Source organism: Conger conger, chromosome 19 (assembly GCF_963514075.1).
Source record: "Conger conger chromosome 19, fConCon1.1, whole genome shotgun sequence".
Classification (NCBI taxonomy): Eukaryota; Metazoa; Chordata; class Actinopteri; order Anguilliformes; family Congridae; genus Conger; species Conger conger.
The window spans coordinates 12,872,819-12,898,854 of record NC_083778.1 but is presented as its reverse complement, the minus strand read 5'-3'; the positions used below and the strand labels follow the sequence as shown (position 1 = coordinate 12,898,854).

The 26,036-nt window shown below is 49.0% G+C and overlaps 1 protein-coding gene across 1 annotated transcript in view; it reads left to right on the top strand.

The window, feature by feature from the left end:
* The first annotated feature begins 889 nt into the window (after positions 1-889).
* LOC133119121 (IQ motif and SEC7 domain-containing protein 3-like) overlaps positions 890-26,036 on the top strand; it is a 64,066-nt gene continuing 38,919 nt past the window's right edge. The window contains exon 1 of the mRNA XM_061229544.1: positions 890-916. The gene's annotated coding sequence lies outside the window, so the exon portion shown is untranslated. The remainder of the gene's footprint in view (positions 917-26,036) is intronic.

The window sequence follows — 26,036 nt, the reverse complement described above, 5'->3', positions numbered from 1 at the left end:
GTGTAACTGAAGGGCTTTAGGACAACCCGCCCACTGAAACAGTGCCTGCCTCGCTCGTGAGAACGGCAGGAATCATCGCCCCTCCGTTCCCCGTCAGAACGACACGCCCGTCCTCTGAATCGATGTGCGAAAGTTGACTCTTCTTTTTTTTTGCTTTTGCTGACCAGGACTTTTTGGAAGAGCGAGCGCAATCATCAGAAAGTAATTACTCATTCCGCCCGACCGGAGCGGCGCGGTCTCCCCGGTCGCCGTGGTCGCAGAGCGGAGTTCCGTGCGGGTCAATACGGTTATCATTTTACACTTCTTTCCGGCTTCGGCCAATTTCGGCTCAATAAACACTCAATTAACACTGGCCGTCTGTGTGGGACGGCTTTCAACTGACAGCAAGCAGAAGCTCTGCACTGAGCTGCTGTGAGAGTATTATGGGATAGGCTGTAGTCGAGTGGCTACGGTGCCTGACTGGGACCTGGAGGGTTGGTGGTTCAAGCGCCGGTGGAGCCACGGTACGATCCACACAGCCGTTGGGCCCTCGAGCAAGGCCCTTAACCCTGCATTGCTCCAGGGGAGGATTGTCCCCCCCTGCTTCATCAAATTAACTGTAAGTCGCTTTGGATAAAAGCATCGGCTAAATAACACGTTATTTATTTATGTTTAATAATGTAAATATTTACTCGGTATGGATGAGTAAGGGTAGCCAACAACACAGCAAGAGACTCCCCATGACACCCCCTCAAATAACTAACTGACTCAAAAGAAAATGAGTGCAATGCTAAAATTCCTGAATATGAAGAATATGTTCTGTCAAATTTATGGTGTTTCCCATCGTTCCCCTTCACAGGAACCAGACGGTCCTGCACCAGTTCTGCTGCCCCGCTCCTGAGGCTCCTGAAGGGGAATCCCCAAACTGTTCTACAAGGTAAGGGTGTGCTTCCGGGCTCCGGGAAAAGCGCTGGCCCCGGGCGGGGCTCTTAGCTGTAGCTCTCGGCTCCTCCACTCTGCCTCCATTTTGTAGTCGTGAAGCTTTGGGGAGCTGTCCGTCTTCCCTGCTTCCCTTTGCTCTGTGACGTCACACAGGGCAGTGAACCAATCAGCTGCTCTTTATTTACCGACGTGTCCAGCCTCGCAAACAAACGAAGGCAGGCGAGCACGGTTTATGTTTCTGGGTGCGATGTGTTTACTGTCATGCCCTCGTAATGAAAAACTGCCATTCGTAGAGAAAATCCTCACCCACGTTAATCACTCATTGACCACCTCTGAATGTGTCATCTCCACATTTTTATTGCAATGACATTGATATTGTTATTGATATTCCGACAAATGAATCAGACGATGAACGAATGTATCTGATGACGACAAATAATCAGATATTACAATCTCCAAATGAAGTATATTCTTGGGTACTGGACACTGGCTCAAACATGCCAAGTGAGAGTAGTTAGTGTGGATCACGGGAAACAAAACAAAGGAGCTCTGGACTTGTATTATAACTGGAGTTTCCCTGGCGATGAGAGCGATGGAACACGCCCGCGGCCGTGACACGCTGCCCACTCCACTGAGCGGCGTTGTCCGCGTGGTGATAAGCGTATTCACCGCATTCATTCTCGCCCCTCTCTGAAGCGCTCGGTCTTGATTCTCGAGCCGGCCTAACTTAATGTGGTGTAATCGGCCCCGCACACGCGTGATGAACATCTTGTTTGCAGGCGCCCGGGTCTCGGCCCGTGTCGAGGCGACAGATTAATTTACGCTCGACGCCGACGCCGCTGACGCCGCTGCCCGCGAGGAGGACATCGATAGCAGTTACGCCGGGCCTGCTGCGGCCGCAGGGACGCGTCGGGTTCTGCTCCAGGAGAAATACATTTCTATCGACGGCGTCGTCCCCCCCCCTGAGGGGATTACGCAACGCGGCTCTGGGGGGAGCAAAGCGCCACCTACAGGCCGCTGGCTGAACAGCACAACTCTGGGGTGGCGAAGGATTACTGAATCGTCAACACAAAGAGCGATATCTCCTAACGCCCGCTTGTTTGTTCTTTGTTTTTTTTAAGAGGGGGGGGGGGTTTGGTTAGGGCTGTTTTTGCGGGTTGGGTCCTTTGCGCTGATTGGAGACAAGCAGTCTGTGACCCAGTTTTCCTGATTAGTGTGCTAATGCTCTCCACGACTGCATGCTAACGGCTGCCTTGCTTGAAAAATAACATGATTAAATGCTCTCCAGGTTAGCATGCTAACGCTTTAATTGCTTCCATACATGGCTGAATATACAAAGAACACGGATGAAATAGGGATGAAATAATTTAATTTGTTTGCTTTGATCTTTGTCGATTAAGCATTTCACAGCCCCATGTGAAATGTCGATGTAGTTAAACTGAATGGCTGTAGCCAGCACAGCTCTCAGTGCTGGGCCCCAGTAGCGTACCCTAAGCTGGCTCTAAGACACGTACACCGCCAGTGCATTAGCGTGCTCAGCTACACGGTGTCTGGGGTGTTCGGGAAGAGGGCAGACCTGCAGATTGCTTGATCATGTGATGCCTCATGCCACATTCGCTGCACCCTACCCTTATGTAGTGGAGGCAAGACCTCAATACCCTGGCAGGTGTAGTCTGTTTACGCCAGAGAATGTGAGAGTTGATTGCTTACTCCAGCACTGGTTCCTGAATCCAATATGGCCAGAGACTGAGCTGACACGAGTCACCTTTTCTGAAACTCCATTTCAATTTCCCAACAACTGGAGCCAGCCCCTCTGTTATGTGACTGTGTTTGTGACTGTTATGTGACTGTGTTTGTGACTGTTATGCGACTGTGTTTTCCATGCCTCTCCCATGGATGAGCCAGTGTTCACCAACACGTATTCAATAGGTTTGAACCACCAGCCTGCCAGGTCCCCAGTCAAGCAACTTAACCACTATTTAATAAACATACGACAGGACCCTGTTCCTCAAATCACGGTCCTCACGGGCCCAGAACTGCTGGTTCTCCACCCTCCTTTCCACCGCACTGAACGAGAGCCGTCAGACGCATCAGACGTCTGAGTTCTCCGGAGACTTGAGGATCTTGTCGCTGAACAACCTGACCGGGCCTAATGATGCGGCACAAACACCACACCGCGCTCCTGACGCGCGTCGTCTCCCGGTCTGAGTGAGCCTCGGACCACACTGTGTGTTTAAGTGCTTTAAAGCGCCGGGGCTATTTCAGCTGTTAAGCCTCAGAGTGGAGGCCTTCTCCTGCCACGGAAACCACAGAAGAAGAAGAGAGACTCAATTCCTCCTGGAATGTAAAGGGATATTATCACTGCACATTACGAGAGCAGATTAAAACAGGGCCGTCTTTGCGCGATGTAAATAATGACTTCACCCTGCCGAGAATAACGCTTCACGCACCATTGACTGAGCCCCGATTTGGTTTGATAGAAAATGTGCAATGGTCCACTCTGTTCTCCCTTATGCATGATGAGCTCTCTCTCTCTCACACACACACACACACACACACACAAAACAAATCAAATCGCCCATAATCAAATATCTCCATCCATATGCTGCAGTCCCGTGGGTTTCCCGTTTTAGTCCTCTCCATTTCACTCCATCTCAGTCTTATTTTCAGGACCTAATGGAATTAGGCATCCGCTCCGTTCATTAGGAGGTGTTAATATCGGCGCTCGCTGTTTAGCACTCGCTGACTGCAGTATAAATAAAGAGTCTGAAGCGTCGGTGAATCGTCACATCGTCTGCCGCGCTCCGCGGTACTCCCTCTCTCACGCGGGTTCCCCCGCCTGTGAGAACAGCTCAGTGTGAGTCAGCTGTTCGGCGTGAAAGCGCCGATATCTCTGCGTGTCTCATCCGTCTGTCTCGCTGGTTCTTGCTTAACCGGCGCTGTTCTCGACCTCTATCTCCGTGCTGTACGCGGTAACGTTTTTCGGTGTTAAATCAACTCTGACACTGGAAGGACGCAAGCAGGCTTTGTCTCCATGGCTGTGTCTAAAGGCACATACTTGGCGAACTGCTCCTACTACGTTTGAATGAAAATCAGGGTGAAATTTAGGACGGGTCGTATGCTACTGTGCAGTTTACGGATGTAGTCGTCCGCGTCACTGCTCAGCGCCGGGCGTGCTGTCAGTACATGGTGAGTGAGCGGGGCTGTCAGTACGTGGTGAGAGAGCAGATGTGCTGTCAGTATGTGGTGAGTGAGTGGGGCATGCTGTCAGTACATGGTGAGAGAGCGGGCGTGCTGTCAGTAAGTGGTGAGAGAGTGGGGCGTGCTGTCAGTACATGGTGAGAGAGCGGGCGTGCTGTCAGTACATGGTGAGAGAGCGGGCGTGCTGTCAGTATGTGGTGAGAGAGCGGGGCGTGCTGTCAGTACATGGTGAGAGAGCCGGCGTGCTGTCAGTACATGATCAGAGAGCAGGCGAGCTGTCAGTACGTGGTGAGAGATTGGGGCGTGCTGTCAGTACGTGGTGAGAGTGGGGCGTGCTGTCAGTACGTGGTAAGAGTGGGGCGTGCTGTCAGTACATGGTGAGAGTGGGGCGTGCTGTCAGTACGTGGTGAGAGTGGGGCGTGCTGTCAGTACGTGGTGAGAGTGGGGCGTGCTGTCAGTACGTGGTGAGAGTGGGGCGTGCTGTCAGTACGTGGTGAGAGTGGGGCGTGCTGTCAGTACATGGTGAGAGAGCGCTCGTTTCTGCAGCCGTGTCCGAACACGAGACGTTCTCACAACGCTCCCGCAATGCTGCGGAAAAGCTTTGACGTTGCCGGAACATTTCAGTGACGTTGCGAGAAGGTTTTTGTGTTAGCCGGGTTATACAGCCCGGTCAGAGCGAGGTCAGGCCTCCCCCCGCCTTCACGCCTCGGTGCTGCTGCTCGGTAAGGAGAACCGCCGGGCTCTCCGGGCCCTGCTGTCTGTCAGAGAGCCCGCCTGCACCCTGTCGTAGCTTAACGAGCCGCCGTGTTCTCTGTGCGCTCCAGCAGAGAGGTCAGAGGTCAGGCCAGCGGGGTCTGCGCTGGGGCTCCAAACAACAAGAACAACAACAAAACAAGAAGAACCGACTGAAGATTTGACGTTTGCTTTTTCCGAGCGGAGCTGTGTTCCTGTCTCGCTTGTCGAGAATTTCGCGAGGAAGCGATGTCGGAATAACAGCTGTCACCGCAACCGTGAAAAAAACCGAACGGCGTGCATCCCTGTCTCTCGCACAGAGCTGAGAGCCCTGCAGAGAGAGACACGGCAGGGAGTCGCCGTCCCTGACGTAGGCGTTTGTGATGGCAGGTGGTCTCTGAGAAACTCAGAAACTCAATTTGAACGGACGGCGGGCGATACGCCCCCGCTGAATGGGACTGGCCGGGATGCGTGCGGGAGGACACGGGTTTGGCAGGGGCCATTTCATTTCCTTTACAGGAGACCCGGGCGGCCCCCGCTAGCCCATACATCACACGTATGCTTTGTGTGGACTTTCGGGGGAAATGGCAGCTCCTGCCTACGCTCACGGCCAGCAGCGGTGCTTTGATTGAACGGCTGCGGCGGAGTACTGATCAGGTGAGCCTGCATAGAGGCCTGCAGGGCCTGCAGCCTGGGGCAGTTTGCCCTGTAAAAACTCACCATTGTTAGGTGGTCCTCATTGGTTTGAACCCAATTATTCTTAACAAACCTGAGCTTGACAGACCAGTGAATCTCGCCCATGTTTCTGTTTTTCACTCCGAGAACATCGTTTGATGTCGAAATGTCAGTCTCACATTAAACAGAGTGCATTTCTCTTGAGGTCCACCGTCTCTTATCTTGGGCTAGCCCCTGTGAAGCTGTCTGCGTAAGGAGTTTTGTGTAATCCATCTGTCCTGGTTGTAGAGCACCTATTGGATCCTTTTTTCTTTCGCTGGCTTGTAGCGCGTTGGGTATTTCCCTCTCTAGACCAGTAAAGTGTTGAGAGTTTGGGGTTCCTGGCTGAGCAGTCGTGATAGTGTGTTTCCTCTAAACTGTGGGCTCCAGGGTGTGTACGTTGGAGCCCGAATGGAGTCCAGTTTCTCCTGCTGTAATGTTATTTTTCCCTGACTGCTCTGCATTCGGCTCCACAGCGCCTCGGCTCTGTCTCATCAGGGCGATGATGAAAGCACTGAGTGACTGACAGGGAAGAGGGCTGAACAGAGGAGATGAGGGGGAAATAGAGAATGAGTGACTGAAATGAAATTTGAAGTGTTTGTCTGTGTCTGTGTGTGTGTGTTCACGTTTGTTTGTGTGTCTGTGTGTGTGTTCACGTTTGTTTGTGTGTGTGTGTGTGTTCACGTTTGTTTGTGTGTGTGTGTGTTCACGTTTGTTTGTGTGTGTGTATGTTAACGTTTGTTTGTGTGTGTGTGTGTGTGTTCACGTTTGTTCTTGTGAGTGTATTAGTGTTAGTTCATGTGTGTGCATGTTCACGTTTGTTTGTGTGTTTTACGTTTACTTGTGGGTGTGTGTGTGTGTGTGTGTGTGTGTGTTCACGTTTGATCCTGTGTGTGCGTATGTGTGTGCGCTTGTGTGCTTGTGTGTGTCTGTGTGTTTGTGTTCATGTTTGTTGCATGAGTGTGCGCATGCATATGTTTGACAGCTTTGGCAGGTAGACAGGAGGAATAAGTGTCAGCTTGGGGGCAATAGTACACTAAATAAATATTAAGGGCAGAAATGAGGAAGTGTCACGGGAAAAGTAGCAAAGTTCCTGAGAAGAGAGGGGATGGAATCGCATTCGCGATCTCTGACCGCTGCATGGCGGATGGCAGCCGGGGAACGGCCATTACCGCGACAGCCTCAGTGTGACATCTATTCGGTCTCTGCCACAGAAAAGCCGACGGCAAAAATAAAATCTACATTTTCTCTCCGCCCCGTTGACCTCACGCTCCCGCAGTCCTGTCGAAGACCGCGTCACCCGTTGTGACGTGCGGTTCATTAGCCGGATCGAAACGCGGCGCGGTAGATTTGAGGCTGACAACGCTGTAATGAGTTCCTATGGGACTGTCGGAGGCTTGGTGAGAGAGGAGGGCTGTGAGTGTGTGAGAGTGTGTGTGTGTGTGTGTGTGTGTGTGTGCGTGTGTGTGCGTGTGTGTGTGTGTGAGTGTGTGTGTGTGTGTGTGTGTGTGTGTGTGTGTGTGTGAGTGTGTGTGTGTGTGTGTGTGTGTGTGTGTGTGTGTGAGTGTGTGTGTGTGTGTGTGTGCGTGCGTGTGTGAGTGTGTGAGTGTGTGTGTGTGTGTGTGTGGTCACTGGGACTGGCCTGCTCTCTACCCCCCATCAGATACAGCTGCAGATGCACGGAGACCAGCCTCCCTTTCTTCAGCAAAAAGCCTCCTCCCTCTCTCGTCTTCTCTCTCTCTCTCATCTCTTTCTGTCTGCCTACCTCTTTCTGTCTCTCTCCTCCCTCTCCCCCTCTCTCTCCTCTTTCTCCGTCTCTCTCATCCCTTTCCTTCTGTCTGCCTTCCTCTTACTCTCTCTCCCCCTCTCTCTCCCCTTTCTTCCTCTCTCTCATCCCTCTTCTTCTGTGCAGCCCTCTCTCTCCTCAGTGTGGCAGGTAAGCATGGCTGCTGGGCCCTGACAGGCTCTGTGTGCCAGCCCAGCAGGGCCTTCTCTGATCTCTTCCTGAACACAGTGTTCTTTGGCTAATTGATTGCAGCTTAATTGGCTAGTTAATGAGGCGAGCCCTGGCTGGGTTTGGCTGTGATGGCGGACGGTACAGTATCTCTATCTCTGGGTGGGGGTACTGTATCTCTGGGTGGGGGTACTGTATCTCTGGGTGGGGGTACTGTATCTCTGGGCAGGGGTACTGTATCTCTGGGTGGGGGTACTGTATCTCTGGGTGGGGGTACTGTATCTCTGGGTGGGGGTACTGTATCTCTGGGTGGGGGTACTGTATTTATTTAACAGCCCCCCTCTCTCTCTGCTGCTCTGACTGTCTCATAGTAGCAAGTGGCATAGTGGAGTGTACACCTGCTTACCTGCTTATCCCTGCGCCATACTTTCTATGTAAGTTTGCTTGGTGCACAAAAAGGGACCCACAAAAGTTTTTCTTGAATTTCCAGAACCTTTATAAGGTCTTTGAGTAAGCTCAAACTGCAGGTCTGAAGTACGACTGATGATTAAATCTAAGATGGAAGCCTCTTACTTTATCCATTGCCAAAAATCCAGGTAGACCGGTTTTATTTTATTTTATTTTAGTCTTCTCGTCTTCCTGCAAGCCTGGTGTTTGAGTTAGTAGAATAAGTAGAATTCTCCCAGTTCCCTGAAGTGGAGCTTTACAGTATATCTCCCATCGTTTCCGTTTCTAAATGGTGCCGGATCTGATTGAGTGAATCTTCAGAGATGAGTTCATTGGGCATATTGGCGATGATTATACGCCGTGGCACGTGTATTCCTCAGAGGCAGGTCTCAGAAACGGGGACCGCGCTCTCTTTGTGATGAGTTCGGCATCATCGCGGGCTGACGCGCTGAACCGCCGCGCGTTAACGAGAACCTCAGAGCAGCCCGCTCTCCGGAAGCTTCCGGCAAAAGAGATTTCTATAAGCCCTCTCTGCGCCCGTGTCTCTCTGACGAGCGAATGAGACTTTTCATCCGCATAAATACCCTCATCTCTCCCGGGGAGTCGACCGCTCCGGGAAAAAAAAAGGCAAACGGATTCCCGGCGTTCCTTTTCTGGCTCGCGGTGTATCGGAAATCCATACCCCCGATCCGGGGGAAAAACTGCATCCGCAATCGGGTCCCGGTGAAACGGCGTCTCATCCCAAGTTATTATTCTCCCCCCTCCCGCCATGCCCAGAGCCTCGCCCACTGGACGCTGTGGATGATGTCTTCGGCGAGTTATCGCAGATGAATTCGCCGTCCGTAGAGTCAGATACGCACGACCTCCTCCTCTTCCTTTTTCCTCAGAAATTGGACCCCTTGGGAAGAGCTCATTACGTGGTTTAAGAAATAATGAACTGAGAATCATTGCCGCCCTGAGAGAGATCGTGATTATACCCCCAGCTCAGCGAGGGAGAAAGGCCTGCGTGGAGGGGAGACTGCTGATGCTTTGTTACACAACGCTTGCGTAACGGTTGTACTGTGCGCACAGGATAATTGTGCGGTCATGTGTGTGTGTGTGTGTGTGTATGTATGTGTGTGTGTATGTATGTGTGTGTGTGTGTGTGTATGTGTGTGTGTGTGTGTGTGTGTGTGGTCGGTCATGGAAATGCTGTGTGCTTTAACATTAAATAGTTTGTATCATCCCCAACGCAATTTCAATGTTTCCTGTATTGATTTTGTTTAAGTAGCTTTTCAGCTTTTGCAAATGTTATATTTAGAAAAAGAATGGGTGGCAAAACAATGAAATCAGGGGCATTGTGAGATTTTTTACGAGGAATTTGTTTCAAAAGAAAGTGCAATGATTGTAAATGTCTTTGGCCCAGCTTGCCAGGTTGGGCCACGTCTGAAACATGGCCAGTGATATGGCTGACAGGCATGTCCTGTACAGTGTCTTGGGACAAAGACATATTTTTCTTGGTTTGGCTCCGTCGACAGGACAAAAATGAACGGCAGTTGCAGTTGGCCATGTTTTAAGATTGTGCCTTAGTGTGACTGTTTGGTGAAGACAGTTGAGATGAGTCACCGCCATCCTCCAGAACAGTGCGATGAACGATGACATTACTTTTCTTATTGCACCTTTAAAGTATCTCATGAGTGATAGAAGAAAATACACTCGATAATACATGGCTCTTTGAGTAGATTGTTCATTGTAGCACCTATGTCTTATGCTCTCTGTCAGCTCTTGTAGTAAACGGGGGGATTTCTCTTCTACCAACATCAATGGGGAGTGCTTCCGGCGGCCATTTTGAATCAGCTGCACATCAGTTGAGGCTGTGAGGGAGGGAAGGGGGGGGGGGAATTAATTATACACTTTTAAAATGAGACACATCCTCACAGTTGTCTTGTCTTGTTTTTTTTCCAACATATTTCTGGAGCACTATAGACAGGCTAGGTTGCGTTGGATTCGATATTTGTTTCCCCAGCTCGTAATCACGCCGATGTGTCTTTTTGGCCTTTCCCTCCATCCGGGGCGCGCGGTGGCCTCTGTCAGAGCGGCGGAGCCCTCGCTGTTCCCCGCCCAGAAAACAGACTAAACGGGACAGCCCGCACGCCCCGCGCCGGGCCCTGACATGCCGACCGGCTGAAAGACCGACCATATGCGTCTGAACGGAGCCGTAATTGACTCAGCTTTCTTATCGTCTCGCCAGAGAGCCCGTCTGGCTTTGAAGACTCTTTCCCGCCGGACGGGAGGTCGGGTGGCTTTGATGGGGTGGCGGGTCGGGGCGTCGGGGGCTAAAACGGCGTCTTAACTTATGAGCGAGTTCACTTTTGAAAACCCGACCTCGCACCCCGGTTCCCGTGCGGCACCGAGGGATTGTGGAATCAGCATCTCGCACGTACGCTTTCAGGAGCGCAGTGATAAAAGGGTTTTAACATGATTGGTGACCGAGCGTGCCTTTTCTTTGTGTTCTGTCCTGGCCTGATAAAACGCCGCTATTAAACATTTTATCGTGCTTGTCATTCAAATAACCTTGCCATTGTTGAGACATCTTTGAGAAAGCCAGACTAGTTTTAACTCATTTAATGAACTTAAATCTGTATTTCTATGAAGAGAGAATGACAAATTAATTATGCCTCTTCTTTTTCTCTGAAGCAGTGTTGACTCCGTATTCGGTTCTTCTTTGTCTTTGGACTTGGAAAAGGACAAACATACATTTTCATGGTGTGGAGGGTTGTTCTCTTTTTAAACAGCGTGAATGATTCTGGGAATAAACGTGCACATATGAGTTCTTCTCCGTATGCCAGGGCAGGGGTGCTATTCTGAAAGCAGTCGTAGCCAGAGAGATGTTTTAAGACGGTCTATTACATATTCACAATAGACCTATCATGGAATCGGATAGGTTTTGGTGGAGCTTAAATATCGACTTAAATGGACAAAAATGTAAATGTAACCACCACTGGTTGCCACCTCACACATTGGCCAAGGCTCCTGAAGCCCATTCCTTACCCACTCCTGACACGTTCCTCAACTTTGGCCTCTTTTTGCTTTTGAGGTTGATGGAACTCCCTGGCACAGTTTTTGCTGAAGTGTGCTCGACTTTTTTTTAATCATCGTTTTTCAGAGCGAGCCGTGGACAAGGTGTTTCACTGAAGGCGCAGAGAAGTGTTTTGGTTTGTCTTTATTTTTGTATTATTACCCCAATACCGAAGTGCACCTACTGTTATTATTTGTTGACTTTTTTATTGTTATTCTCTACCCCGGTAGCGCTGCTTTCTGTACTTTTCATTGTTCTGTATATTTCCTCTGTATATTTCCTTTCGTTGTTTGGCAGGTTGGAAGTGGTCAGGTATGTGAGGATTTGGTATGTGTGGGACTTTGCTCTGATTGTTTACCCCTGAGTCAACAGTGTGGTGATTTTAATATACTGCGCTACTTAATCTAGTGTATGCTGTGTGGTATCTATTGAGACTGAAGGGTAGAGTTTGTTGTGTGCGCAAGCACACGTGTACACAAACATGCACGCGCGGACACAGACTCGCACGTGTGCACACGCACACGCACACACACACACACGGCAATGCAATACCTAGTCTCTGAGGGCATTCAGTGAGCAATTCAGATTAAGATGAAAAATAATGCCTTTTATGTTGTGAAAATGACCTGTCTTTGCCTACATCGGTGTGTGTGTATTTGTGCGTGTGTTTCTGTGTGTGTGTGTGCGTGTACGTGTACGCTCGTGCGTGCATGCGCGTCTGTGTGTGCTTGTGTGTCTTGTTTGTCTTTTTCGTGTATCGGCATTTTTAGTTTGGCTAGGTAAGCAGTGTTTGGCTAGTTAAGTTTGATCACTTTAGCTTTGTTGTTCGTTTATTTGTTGGTTTAAAAAAAAAGAAAAATCAAAAAAGAAAATCAAATAGGCCCTGGTCCTTATCGTTGTCGTCCAGGTAGCAGTTGAAATTGTACTTCCCTCTAGGGTCTTTCAGCGCACTTATCCCTGGTTATGGGTAATGCACTTTGTTGTACGTCGCTCTGGATAAGAGCATCTGCCGAATGGCATTAATGTAATGTAATGTTGTTTGTGTGTTTGTGTGTTTGTGTGTTTGTGTGTTTGCGTGTTTGTGTGTTTCCGTGGTGATGAACAGGTCTCTGGTGCGGCATCGCAGCACTCGTTATTCACCGTCAGCCTCCTGTTGTCAGGAGCGGCGTGGTGTGCCGTCCAGCCTCCTCCTCCCTCTCCTCCCTCCATTTTGTCTCTCGTTTCGCTGTGAGTTACAGCAGCTCCGTGGAGAACACACACCCCTCCTGTCTGTGTTTCTCTCTCGTACACCCTCCTGTCTGTGTTTCTCTCTCGTACACCCTCCTGTCTGTGTTTCTCTCTCGTACACCCTCCTGTCTGTGTTTCTCTCTCGTACACCCTCCTGTCTGTGTTTCTCTCTCGTACACCCTCCTGTCTGTGTTTCTCTCTCGTACACCCTCCTGTCTGTGTTTCTCTCTCGTACACCCTCCTGTCTGTGTTTCTCTCTCGTACACCCTCCTGTCTGTGTTTCTCTCTCGTACACCCTCCTGTCTGTGTTTCTCTCTCGTACACCCTCCTGTCTGTGTTTCTCTCTCGTACCCTCCTGTCTGTGTTCCTCTCTCGTACCCTCCTGTCTGTGTTTCTCTCTCGTACACCCTCCTGTCTGTGTTTCTCTCTCGTACACCCTCCTGTCTGTGTTTCTCTCTCGTACCCTCCTGTCTGTGTTTCTCTCTCGTGCCGCTGGCAATTACAACTCGGACACCTGAGAAATGATGTTGCTCAAGCTTTAGAATGCATCTATTCTGTTAACAGCTAAACAGAACCCCCCCCTCTTTCCCCAAACAGCTAGCCCTTCATACACACATTCATTTATCTTTAACAAACAGAAGTTTAATATAACAGATGTCATAATTAATGAGGAGAACATATGCTACGAACGGAAATAAATACTAAATTATCTCTCTCCTCTTTCTCTATCTGTCTGTAATATCACTCCAATGTAATTATAATGGGAATAACATAAAAACATCAGTCTTCGTGAATACAGATCAGGATTTAACGGAATGTCATTGTTGTTGAAGAATTGCAGAAGTCCGCAGTTCACACACAGACATTTCTACAGGGCCATCAAACCATATTTCACACACAGACAGACGGGTTTATGGGCACCGGTGTAAAAATAGCCTTCGCTCAGAAATGCACGCGGTCCTGACGCCAGGCTCAGCAAGCTGTGACGGTACAGAGCTCAGGAAAGGACTTTTATTTTGAGAGAACACAGGCCTGACCCCAACAGACCTCTGATAAAGCACTTTTATTTTGAGAGAACACAGGCCTGACCCCAACAGACCTCTGATAAAGCACTTTTATTTTGAGAGAACGCAGGCCTGACCCCAAGAGACCTCTGATGAAGGACTTTTATTTTGAAAGAACGCAGGCCTGACCCCAACAGACCAGAAAGATTTGGGAAAGCTGTCACAGGAGGTGCTGGGGAAAGACTGTGGGGAAAGTGGGGCGCTGTGCTGTTGCTATGCTGGAGGCTTGGTGTCCTCCCTGGCTTTTTGCACATTAAAAGCCCAGCAGGTAGAGCGGTTACATAACTGGATCACAGAGTGGCACGCAAACGGCAGAGAACTGAAACGAGGAGTGGAATTTCAGCTACGCCGAAGTTTACATTATTCATGCGCTCTTCACTCTAAGCTATTTTTCACCTTTTCAAGTATTTTTATTTATTTTATTTTTTTTTACAACCTTTTTCAGGAGGGGACATCCATCTCTGTCGATGCTTTTGAATGTGTAAAGAGGTGAAGTGGAGATGGCTTTTTCTGCTGGAACATTACGGTGGCTTACAGCAAATAGCCAGAGACAGCCCTTCACTTTCAGCAGGATTATAGATAATACATTGTGCACTCTGTCTTCCAGCCTTCCAAACTGTGTTGAGTGTTGCGTTTTGTGTTGTATTTCACCTGACTGTAGGAGGGGGGCCTGACTGTGGGGGGGTGTTCACTGTGGGAGGGGGGCGGGGGGGTGTTGACTGTGGGAGGGGGGAGGGGGGTGGGGGGGTGTTCACTGTGGGAGGGGGGTGGGGGGGTGTTCACTGTGGGAGGGGGGCCTGACTGTGGGAGGGGGGCGGGTGGGTGTTCACTGTGGGAGGGGGGGGGGGTTGTGGTTGTGCGGGACAGAAGTTTTCGTCTTCCTTGTACATTTTCTGTCCATCTCTGTGTATTTGTGTCAGTCAAAAAGGCTTTTTACCTTGCCCAAATACGGGCTGTTGAGGACTTCCCTGCCTTGGTTCCCGAGAGAATTGGATTTCAAATATGATGTGAATATTTCAGGGCCAGCGCTTCATGAGCCTTCTGACGGCACGATCTGTAGGGTTATACACCCCAGCTGATGCAAAACGTTCTCGCAATGCTGTTACCAGGTCGCGGCAATGTTATAACATTGACAAAACATTCCCGTAACGTTGTGAGAACATTCTCTCCGAACACAGTCCCAGAGGCGTGACAAAATGGCAGAAACCAAACTGCTGTTGACTTTACTGAGATGTGGTTTGACCTGCTGGTCCGCTGTTGTCCCGCAGGTCTTCAGTGATGGCTCCTGGCAGAGAGGTTGCAGACTCTTAAGCTTTTATAGCGCGGTTTTGAACGGGATTCAACTTGAACAGAACGTTCACAAGAGGCTTTGAAATGTGAAATTTCTGATCCCAGGCCCACGAATACTGATTAATAGCTTTTGATTATAGTTTCCTCAAGTTGCCTCCTGAGCTGTAAGCACTTTAAAAAAAAAAGAAAAAAATCTGATGTTTTATGATCATTTTATAATCCGGTTACAATGACAACGTTACAACAGAAGGCTCTCTCTCTTCGAAAGATTGCAGTGCAGGTGCAACAGACTTTTATTCATTTATTTATTTACTTTTAAGCTTCTGATCTGAGACCAAGCCTACGCAGCTCTTAGCGTTCTTGTCTTAATGGCTTGGAAAGCAATTGTGGCCCCCCCCCCCCCCATGGAGGACTCTGCTTTGAGACACAGCCTCTCTCCTCCTGCTGCAGACGCTCTTTTTCCCAGGTACTGTTCTGTTTCTGCGTTCATGCATCCAGACCCACGAGCTGCCGGCTCTCCTTACCGTGGCTGCGGGCAACCATGCATCAAACCCCACTGCAGGGATACTCCATCTTACCCAGAGAGGGCAGGTGTGGGTGCAGGACTTTGTAACAACCGAGCAGCTACACCCCCTGAATCTACTCATCAAGGTCCTTAGCAGAGACTCTTTAAATGTGTGATTAGTAGAGCCAGGTGTGTTAGTGCTTGTTTGAAACAAACGTCTGATGAATATGCATCGTGCTCAGGTGAAATAATGCGCAGATACGCTGGATAACCACATTACATTGCATTACATTACATTACTCTAATCCAGAGCGACTTACAGTTGATTAGACTAAGCGGGAGACAAACCTCCCCTGGAGCAATGCAGGGTTGAGGGCCCAACGGCTGTGCGGATCTTAGTGTGGCTACACCGGGGATCGAACCACCGACCTTGCGGGTCCCAGTCTTCTACCTCAACCACTACGCTACAGGCCGCCTGTTTGGGAAAGGGGTTTTCTCTATGCATTGAGGTCTACCCTACCCACCACAGGCTACCTGGGTGGGTAAAGCCCTAATGGGGCCCCCTCCATGTCACTGCTAAGCAGGTACCATTTCCTGTATCTGTCTCAGCCATCCACCATGAGAGAGCGTCTATGGGCTTCTGGGAAGAAAGCATTTCTATGTCAGCGGGGCTCACCTGGATGAGTAAAAATCCTAATTTCTTTACGACACTGCCACTCTCAGATCAGTTCTTCACCTGACGGTTCTAATTTTACGGACATTTGCCGGTGGGATGGGAGTTCAGTTGAAGTGCTCTGAAGAATCTTCCTTGAGTATGCTGCAATGACTGAATGGACTGATTATACAGTAATAGCCCCAAACCAAAAAGCATGCTGCAAGTAAAGTTTGTTTTCTTTGAGAAAGTCACCCAACACGTCCATGGAAAACCCTTTGGACATATTGGAATAAGATACTGTCCACCCGCACGACAGGCAATTTCTCCTGCCCATTGAGAATGACTTTTGTCAGGCCGCAGATGCATCAGCGCCTTGAGACAATGAATTTTGCTTGGATAGATTGAGTTTCCTTTCATTCGTGAAACAACCAGACGGACTTGCTTGTCGCATTGAATTTCACGGTCCTTCGTGTCTTCAGACCGAATTAGACGATACGAAGTGATACACCGGCTCCCTGTCTATCCAGCATAAAATAGGAAGCAATAAAAAATATTTGTTTTCTTTTCACCATTTGAAGAGGTTTTTGGAATGTTTTGGGAGTCAAAAACATGTTCTAGAATTCCATCGCTTTCAGTCGTCAGGAGTGATTTGTGACATCACCATTAGAATGTCCAGTTAATGAAATTCTAATCACGTGTTGACACCTGACGGGAGGCTAAAAGGTTTTTTTGCGGGTTTCTTTGTTTCAGGTATGAGTTGATGTCTGTCTTTCTGTGTTGTCTGGCCGGGGGGGAGGCGGGGCCGTTATCCAGAGTGACATGACCTTCTGGGACAAGCTTGCGACGGCGTTTATCATTGGCAATTTATCATCTGTGTCCAAACCGTCTCCCGTCAGGCTGTTCTGAGCGGAGAGGAAGGCCGGCTCCCGCCCTCCTGAAGGGCGCTTTACGAGCGCGTGAAAGTCACAATCGTCTAATGTGGCCCTCGTAAAAATATCGTAAACCTGTTTCGGAGTTTCGCTGAAAGCACAAGGCAGTTTAGCTCTTGGGCGGTGCCTGTCCTTGTGGGGACTCATAACGCAGTGGGGACTCATAAGGCAGTGCGCCCGGCTGTTTTGTCCAACGCGGTGGGAAAGGCCTTCGGCTCTTTGGCAGAGTTTCCCAACTGGTGTGCCGTCACAGGTGTGCCACTTGAAAAATCCTCTTTGAAAATGTTGAATTTAAAGAACTTAAATTGACAAATCTCATTCTCAGACTGTAGGGACGGAACCAGGACTACTCTACACCATCACTCAAGAGCAGAGACTGAAGATCTCCATGTGTCTGTCTCTATCTTTCACTCTACCTCTCACGCTCCTCACCTGTCTTTCTCCCTTTCTCACTTCCTCTAGCTTTCTCTTCCTGCCTCACTACTGGAAAAAACAATGAATGAGTTGTCATCTGAGATTTTTTTCGGATTGCAAACAAGTTTTGCCATTGTATGCAAATTTCAAGTTCTGTTTTACAGAATGATTTTAATGTAAACCGTTTGGTAATGTAAACTGCTCAGGCCTTGCTGGGGCCTTTCTCCATGGCATTTGTATGGGAAGGGGGAGGTTTGTTAAACACAGTTAAAACATTTTGCAAATATTTTGCTTCATACAATTACTGCAACTGTGAAAATCTAGCATACTTTCTCAATGAAGGGGAAACGGCTCCCAGCTCAGACCTCCACGTTCTGAATGGCACACTGCAGGTCAGTGAAGAGTGTTTTGCGCTTATTTGAAGTTGCTTCGGGAAAACTGGCTGTTCCTCTCACCCTCGACTTAAAATGCGCTTTTAAAATACATTTTCCCAGATTAAAATCTAAATCCGAGAGCTCTTCTGCATGCGGGGAGCCGGGGAATGGGCGTTTTCTCCAGCCTGTGATTACTCAGCGGGACACGGGGCGCTACAATGGAGGGGGAAACGCACGCGCAGCAACGCCAAACCCTCCACAGTGTAATTAACAGCAGGGGCCGGAGGAAGCGGCCGCTGATGGGAGTGAACGTGTCCCTCACCGCTTCATTCACGGTGAACGCAGGAAACGACCCAGCGGCAGGAGAGACCGCTGGGTTGCTTCCTCTTCTATGACTCTGCAGAACCCACGTATTTCTTTCAACTTCTCTCTCTCACTACTTCTCCTCACTCTCTTGTTCCATTTTTAAAGGCTTCGTCCCCCTTTTTGGAATTACTGGTTCTGCCTCCCCACCTGACCCTGTTGTGACCTGATGTAGGCAGCCTGTAGTGTAGTGGTTAAGGTGAATGACTGGGACCCGCATGGTCAGTGGTTCGATCCCCGGTGTAGCCACAATAAGATCCACACAGCCGTTGGGCCCTTAACCCTGCATTGCTCCAGGGGAGGATTGTCTCCTGCTTAGTCTAATCAACTGTACGTCGCTCTGGAGACGAGTTATGCTGTTATTGTAATTAATGTAATGATCCTGCAGGTTTAACGGCTGTACTCCTCCTCTCCCTTGGACCCGGTCGAGAGACGGTGGTCGATTTTAAACCAGTGCTACAGGGTTTTGTGTTGGTTGAGTACCTGTGCCGTACCTGTCGATGACTGTAAAAAGCCAACTTGAAAGGCCAGTTTATAGTTCTGTGATGTATGATCGTTGTCAATGGCGATTATCACATTTGATGGTCATTGGAACATTACATTACATTACATGACAATCATTTAGCTGACGTACAGTAAAGTGCAGATCAGAACCAGATCAGAATCAAGACCCTAGAGGCAAGTCCTAGAGTTGTAGCCGTAGCAACGACTAGTTTATACTAGAATGAGGGATGATGACATCGCTGTTCTCATTGCTGAGACAAACATTGTATTGAACTTTAACCCCATCCCTGGCTCAATTGTTATGACAACCTTATGATAGAGCATTCTCATCTGTAATTATCTTTAGCGAAGTGTCTTCCAGGTCTCCACTTCGTATGTAGTTTATACTTTTCATGAGCGACAGTTCAGGGGGTTTGCAGAGGGCAGTCCAGCGCTGTCAGTTACAGTGTCCTGGTGTGCAGCCCTTTTTGTTTTGGAATTGGCGATCAGCGCTAAACTGAGACACATGGAGCAGATTGGAGCTGTGCTAAGTGTTATCCTGTCTGCTCCTGTCTGCAGCGTCAGTGCTGAGCCCCTCTTCAGAGTTACACAACCCCCTCAACAACTACACAACCCCCCCCCTACACACAACCCCCCCCCTACACACAACCCCCCCCCTACACACAACCCCCCCCCCTACACACAACCCCCCCCCTACACACAACCCCCCCCCCTACACACACACACATACACACACACACACACACACACACATATACACACACACACACACATACACACACACATACACATACACACACATACGCACACACACATACACACATGCACACACACATACACACACATACGCACACACGCATACACACATACACACACACATGCACACACATACGCACACACACGTACACACATGCACACATACACACATGCACACACACATACACACACACGCATACACACATACACACACACATGCACACACATACGTACACACACATACACACATGCACACATACATACACACACACGCATACACACATACACACACACATGCACACACATACGCACACACACATACACACATGCACACACACATACACACACACGCATACACACATACACACACATGCACACACATACGCACACACACATATACACACACACGCGCACACACACACACACACACACGTACATACATACATACATACATACACATACACATACACAGACACTTACACATACACACACGTACATACTCGCACACACACAAAGACATAAAAACACAGACAAACAGGCACACGCACACACACACACACACACACATACATACACAATGCTGGCCTCCTCCCCTATAGTGCACCATGCTCACACACACACACACACACACACACACACACACACACACACACACACACACACACAATGCTGGCCTCCTCCCCCATAGTGCACCATGCTCACACACACACACACACACACACACACACACACAATGCTGGCCTCCTCCCCCATAGTGCACCATGTGTACTACAGTCCTCAGCCTCGATCGCAGAGTTTGGGCTTTTTGAGTGTGAGGCAGCTTTGTGCCAGGCCCTGTGATGGGAACAATGCAGGAGCGCTTCATTTCTGCAGGAGATGGACTCTACACGACAAAAACGCTCCCATTTCGGAAATACGTGTTATTTCCCTTTGTGCAGCAGGAAATTATGTAATAATGTGAACGCTATATAATATCACGTCCTCCTGCGCTGCACAATGTCACATTGCCCCAGCGTAGAGGTTTTTAAATCCCACTCCAGCGCTCCTGGTGGAGGTGTGGAAATGTATTCCAGACAAATATTACCCGCATGGCTCGTCAAAAAAGAGCTTAAATGTGCAGAATCCGCTCGTAACACCCTCCCCCCCCCCCCCCCCACCCCTGGTCCTTGTATTCTGCTTGATGATCTGATTAATGGTCTCTTCATAAACTCTGCTGCAGCGAGGAACGCTTGTGGAAGATACTGGAAACGCATAATGTTGGAGGTCTTGTAAATTCTGTTCTGAGTGGAGCGAGCAGGTCTATAAAATGATATTAACAGAGGCCAGATGAGGAACATCTGCTTGGGAACTGCAATGGGTTCTCGTAGATGGAGTGGTAAGGTGCCTGGGAAGTAACGTGAGGTTATAGCGACGGTCAACTTTGCGTTGGATTTTTGTGTGTGGCTGAGTAACCAAGGTTACGGCTCAAAGCGCGTAAGGGATACTGGAGTTACACTAACTAAATGCCGGGGCTGTGTGTCTGGAGTTGTGGCTTGGGGCACGCCTTCCTGTCCACAAAAACCAGGCGGGAATGTGAACTTGCTTTATTTCCTTTAATTTCAATCATTAATTATCGTAATCTTCCTGCTTCGAGCCCGTGGAGCCAAGAGCCCCCAGAACTCGTTAATGTTTCTCATAATACAGCTTGAACGGGGCTGGTCATTACCGAGATATCGATCACACTAAAGCCTAACCAGCGAGCCAGTATGAGACGGCACATACTCACACACCCACATGTTCACACACCCACATACACACGTACACACATACACACACACCCACATACTCACATACCCACATGCTCACACACCCACATGCTCACACACCCACATACACACGTACACACACACCCACATACACACATACACACATACACACACACCCACATACACACATACACACGTACACACACACCCACATACTCACATACCCACATACACACGTACACACACACCCACATACACACACACCCACATACTCACATACCCACATACACACGTACACACACACCCACAAATCACACACCCACATACTCACATACACACACACCCACATACTCACATACTCACATACACACACACCCACATACTCACATACCCACATACTCACGTACACACACACCCACATACACACACACCCACATACACACATACCCACATACTCACATACACACATACTCACATACACACACACCCACATACACACACACCCACATACTCACATACCCACATACACACGTACACACACACCCACATACACACACACCCACATACTCACATACCCACATACACACGTACACACACACCCACATACTCACATACACACACACTCACATACACACACACCCACATACTCACATACCCACATACACACGTACACACATACCCACATACACACACACCCACAAATCACACACCCACATACTCACATACACACACACCCACATACTCACATACTCACATACCCACAGTTACGGCATCCAGTCTTTCCAATACAGTACGTGCCATCCAGCGCGTACCAGCTTACAGGCTGGGCTTGAGTGTGATAGATAGCTCACCTCTCCGTGAATGAGAACTGATTGCTGTTACCCAACAGACGTTCGTCATGAAGCCTCTGTTAATGTCATTAATGTTAATGTGTGTTGGGGTGTTTTTGCTAAAAAGAGAGGGTGTTTTTAGGTATTGTTTGTGAAAGAGGGGGTGTTTTTAGGTATTGTTTGTGAAAGAGGGGGGTGTTTTTAGGTATTGTTTGTGAAAGAGGGGGGTGTTTTTAGGTATTGTTTGTGAAAGAGGGGGTGTTTTTAGGAATTGTTTGTGAAGTATGAAAGCGGGGCTGTTGCAGACAGGGCTCAGGGCACAGTGTGGAGATGAAGGGAACAGGGGATTAGTGAGGCACAGAGTGTACAGACACAGCAGACAGCCTGTCGCAGGTGAATACCAATCAGCGTAATGGCTCTGACCTCACCGTGTCACCGCGCACGGGCCGGGCCTCCCGCACCGGTCGTCAGCGGCAACGCGCTCGTAAACGCAGACTCGTAAAACCAGCTGCTGGTAATTGGTTGACGACTTCATTTGCTTTCAGCGAGGCTTAGAAAAGTGCGTTGGGAGGTGTTCTGGAGTTTTTTTTTTTTTCTTCCTGTGCGCTGAAAGAAACTTAACGGAATAATTATTGAAGTTTTCTTTGATCTCTCTGTTGCTCTATGTTTAAAATAGTATTCCATGCTGTAAAACCTGTCTTCCATTTTGCCATTGTAATACAATTCCCATCATACATTTCACCAGCACCCCCTTTTCATGCTTTGTAACTGTTCATTTTTTTCATTAAAAATTAACATTAAAAATAACAACAAACACAGCTGAATACACAAAATAGGTACCCAAACTAAATCCACTATAAATCATGATAAAACAAGGTGTAAGAATAGCTAAAAGCAAAATAAAACAAACAACAACAAAAAACAAACAGGAATAGCCAAGCCTATTTAACTGCCGTGCCAAACTCGGCCTGCCATCGGGTGAATGATGAAACACAGCATATTGGAAACAGTGTGTTTTTGGGAGGGGTGTGAGCCAGCCTGCTTTAGTGCTGGCAGAGGGCCTCTGAGGAGCAGTCAGGCTTTCTGTTCCTGAAATCCAGATAATCCCCTCCCTCTGCCGTTCAGCGGGCTCAGAACTCCCTGTTCCCGGTCCCGTATGGAGGAAGAGCCTCATCTGCCTGTGAATGGGAGCGGGGCCGATCCGCTTCAGGATTTTGTGACAACTTGTGCTCCCAATTATATCGTTCGTTCAGTCCAGCCTTGACCTGGCATTTTGTTCGAGCACCAGTCACAGCCACAGACTGCAAGTGTGTCCCAAAGACTTCGCTGTGCTAAAGTACAGGTGTGAACCAGCATTGTTTAGAAGGTTTTCAGAAAACAAAAACCAAGAGGAATTGGGTGAGAGGTGACGGCGTTTTGTTTATTTGTAGAGACGCTCGAGTTTGCTTATATTTAGCTTTCACCTCCATTTCCGAAGGGGTTCCCAAAACTTCTGCTTTACTCCCCTATGCGACTGAAATGTTTTTTTTCTGTGTTGTAACATTGTCACAACGGTTTCTGTTCGCTGGGAATGGGCTGCAGCGGGGAGGTCATGTGTCACACGCGGTTTGAGCTGCTCTGTGTGCCCCCATGTAAATCTGCCTCCAGTGGGCTGTGTGTCATGTGTCAGCGTCAGCATGTTCGTTGTGTGTTTGTCTCTTATTTCACAGTCTTTCTCCAGTCCCAGCTTCAAATAACTTCTGTACTTAACTGTCGCTCGCGATTACATCCAGGTAATGGGAAAGTTTGTCACCAAGCAGAACAAAAGCACTGCACTTGCACTGAAGGAAGACATTGAGATGAATGTATCGGGCAAAATCTTACCGCTAAACGTTTTGAGTGAGACTTGACCATGGACTCCTCTTGAGGGACATCACAGCTTCTGCTCAGTTTCTGATCTGAAGTTTTCATTTTTTCACTGTCTTTTCACTGGTTTTTACATTAATATGAAGCCCACACACACACACACTCACACACTCGCACACACACACACACACACAAGCACCCAACTGCATTGCATTGGTGGCCTGTTAGCATACACCAGTATGTGTGCAGTGTTGGTTATTCTTCTTCTTTAAGGTAATACCTCCTGGTAAAGGAACGGACTCCATCCCGGCCACATGCTTGCAAGCACACACACACACACACGCACACACACACACACTCACTCACACACACACACACACACACACACACACAGACATGCTTAAACGGTGCAGACCTGACCTACTGTGTGCTGTTTTGCAGAATGAGACGAGACGCTCTCGATGTTGCTTTGCTGGTGCCGTGCGGTCGTCTGTGTGTCTTGTTGCTCGTGTGGCTACAGAGCTGCTGTGTGTGTATGTATGTGTGTGTGTGTGTGTGTGCGTGTGTGTGTGTGTTGTGTCTCAGAACCGCACTTGCTTTATGTCGTGTTCTCCCACACACTTACTGCAGCGTCTGGTTAGCCTCTGTGTCCCAGAACCCTGGACAATATTTAGCCTTGCTTACAATGGACAACACGTGTCTGCATATAGTAGAGAGTGCAGTCGCCTAGTATGAATGTACAGGGAGGTAAGGACTCTAATATTGTGGGGACATTTCACATAATTGTCTGACTTTTAGGGCGAAACTAGCAGGAGCTGCCGCAGCTGTGTTTTCTGCACAGTATCGCATTTTCAAACTGATCAGCGAACAGAAACCCTTGAGGGCTTGAAAAAAAGATATTTTTCGCAAAATACAGCGTGAGGCAAATTCATTTTGGTGCTGGAAGGCTCACAGCACTCTGCTGCCGCGTTTGAGTGTTGTCCGTCGTGTCCGTCTGTCTGTCCGTTTCTGAGTATCTGTTTGGGTCATGGCTTCGCTGGTGTGACTGTAACCGCAGCGACGGTGATGTCACGGTGATGTCACAGGCGACCTTGGCTTGTAAAAGAGGGGGAAGCCCCATCGCGGTGGAGGCACTGCCCCCGTCTGTCACGCCTGCCTGTGTCACCGTCCAGAGCCTCCGGTCTCTGTGTCCAAACTCTGTCTGCTGTCGCTGTGTGAACTCTTCCCGTCTCCCTGACATTACACACGCCCTGCGTAATCTACAGGGCTCTCCCTACAGAGTGGGGCGTTGCCTCCGTACAAACACACGTCATGAGTTCATTACAGTGACACTTAGCGGCCACACAGCATTGCATTTAGCTCACACTCTCATCCACGCTGCTGGATTTTTACTGGAGCGATTTAAGTTAAGTTAAGTATTACACTCAAGTACAACAGTCGGGCCCCAACTGGGTGTCAAATCGACAGCTGAATTACAAGGCCATTTCCTTAAACATTGTACTCTACTGTCCAGGACTGCTGTACTCCCCTCACACACTCATAAGGCCCCTGTGTGTGTACTATACCAACGTCACTCGATACTATACTACTGTACTACACTCACACACACAGCCCTTGTGTGTGTACTATACTGACTCCATACTATGCTGTACTATACTATTAAACTACACTCACACACACAGCCCTTGTGTGTGTACTATACTGACTCCATACTATGCTGTACTATACTATTAAACTACACTCACACACAGCCATTGTGTGCACTACACTGGCACCATACTATGCTGTACTATACTATTAAACTACACTCACACACACAGCCCTTGTGTGTGTACTATACTGATGCCGTACTTTACTGTACTATACTACTGTACTACACTCACACACACAGCCCTTGTGTGTACTACACTGGCACCATACTATAGTGTACTATACTGCTGTACTACAGTCACACACACAGCCCTTGTGTGTGTACTATACTGACTCCATACTATGCTGTATTATACTATTAAACTACACTCACACACAGCCATTGTGTACACTACACTGGCACCATACTATGCTGTACTATACTATTAAACTACACTCACACACACAGCCCTTGTGTGTGTACGACACTGCCACCGTACTATACTGTACTGTACTGCCGTACCACAGTCGCATGCACAGGGCACTAGCGGGAGGAGAGGTTGAAGGATGCAGCCTCACTCTGCGTTTTCTCCTTTCCACAGTGACGCCCAGCAGCCTGGGTTCGAGGGGAGCGCAGAGGATGCAGTGGAGGAGGAGGAGGAGGAGGAGGAGGAGGGGGCGGGGGCCCGGGGGGGCGCGGGGGAGCGAGCCAGCCTGCACCACACCGCCTCTCCCATAAGAGCGCCCACCGCCTGCTCACACACCTCCACCTCCGACTACGAGCTCTCGCTCGACCTCAAAAACAAGCAGGTAGGGGGCGCTGCCGTGTTAGCCACACACCCAGACCCAAACCGCCGGGGGTGCGCAGCCGTCCCGCCT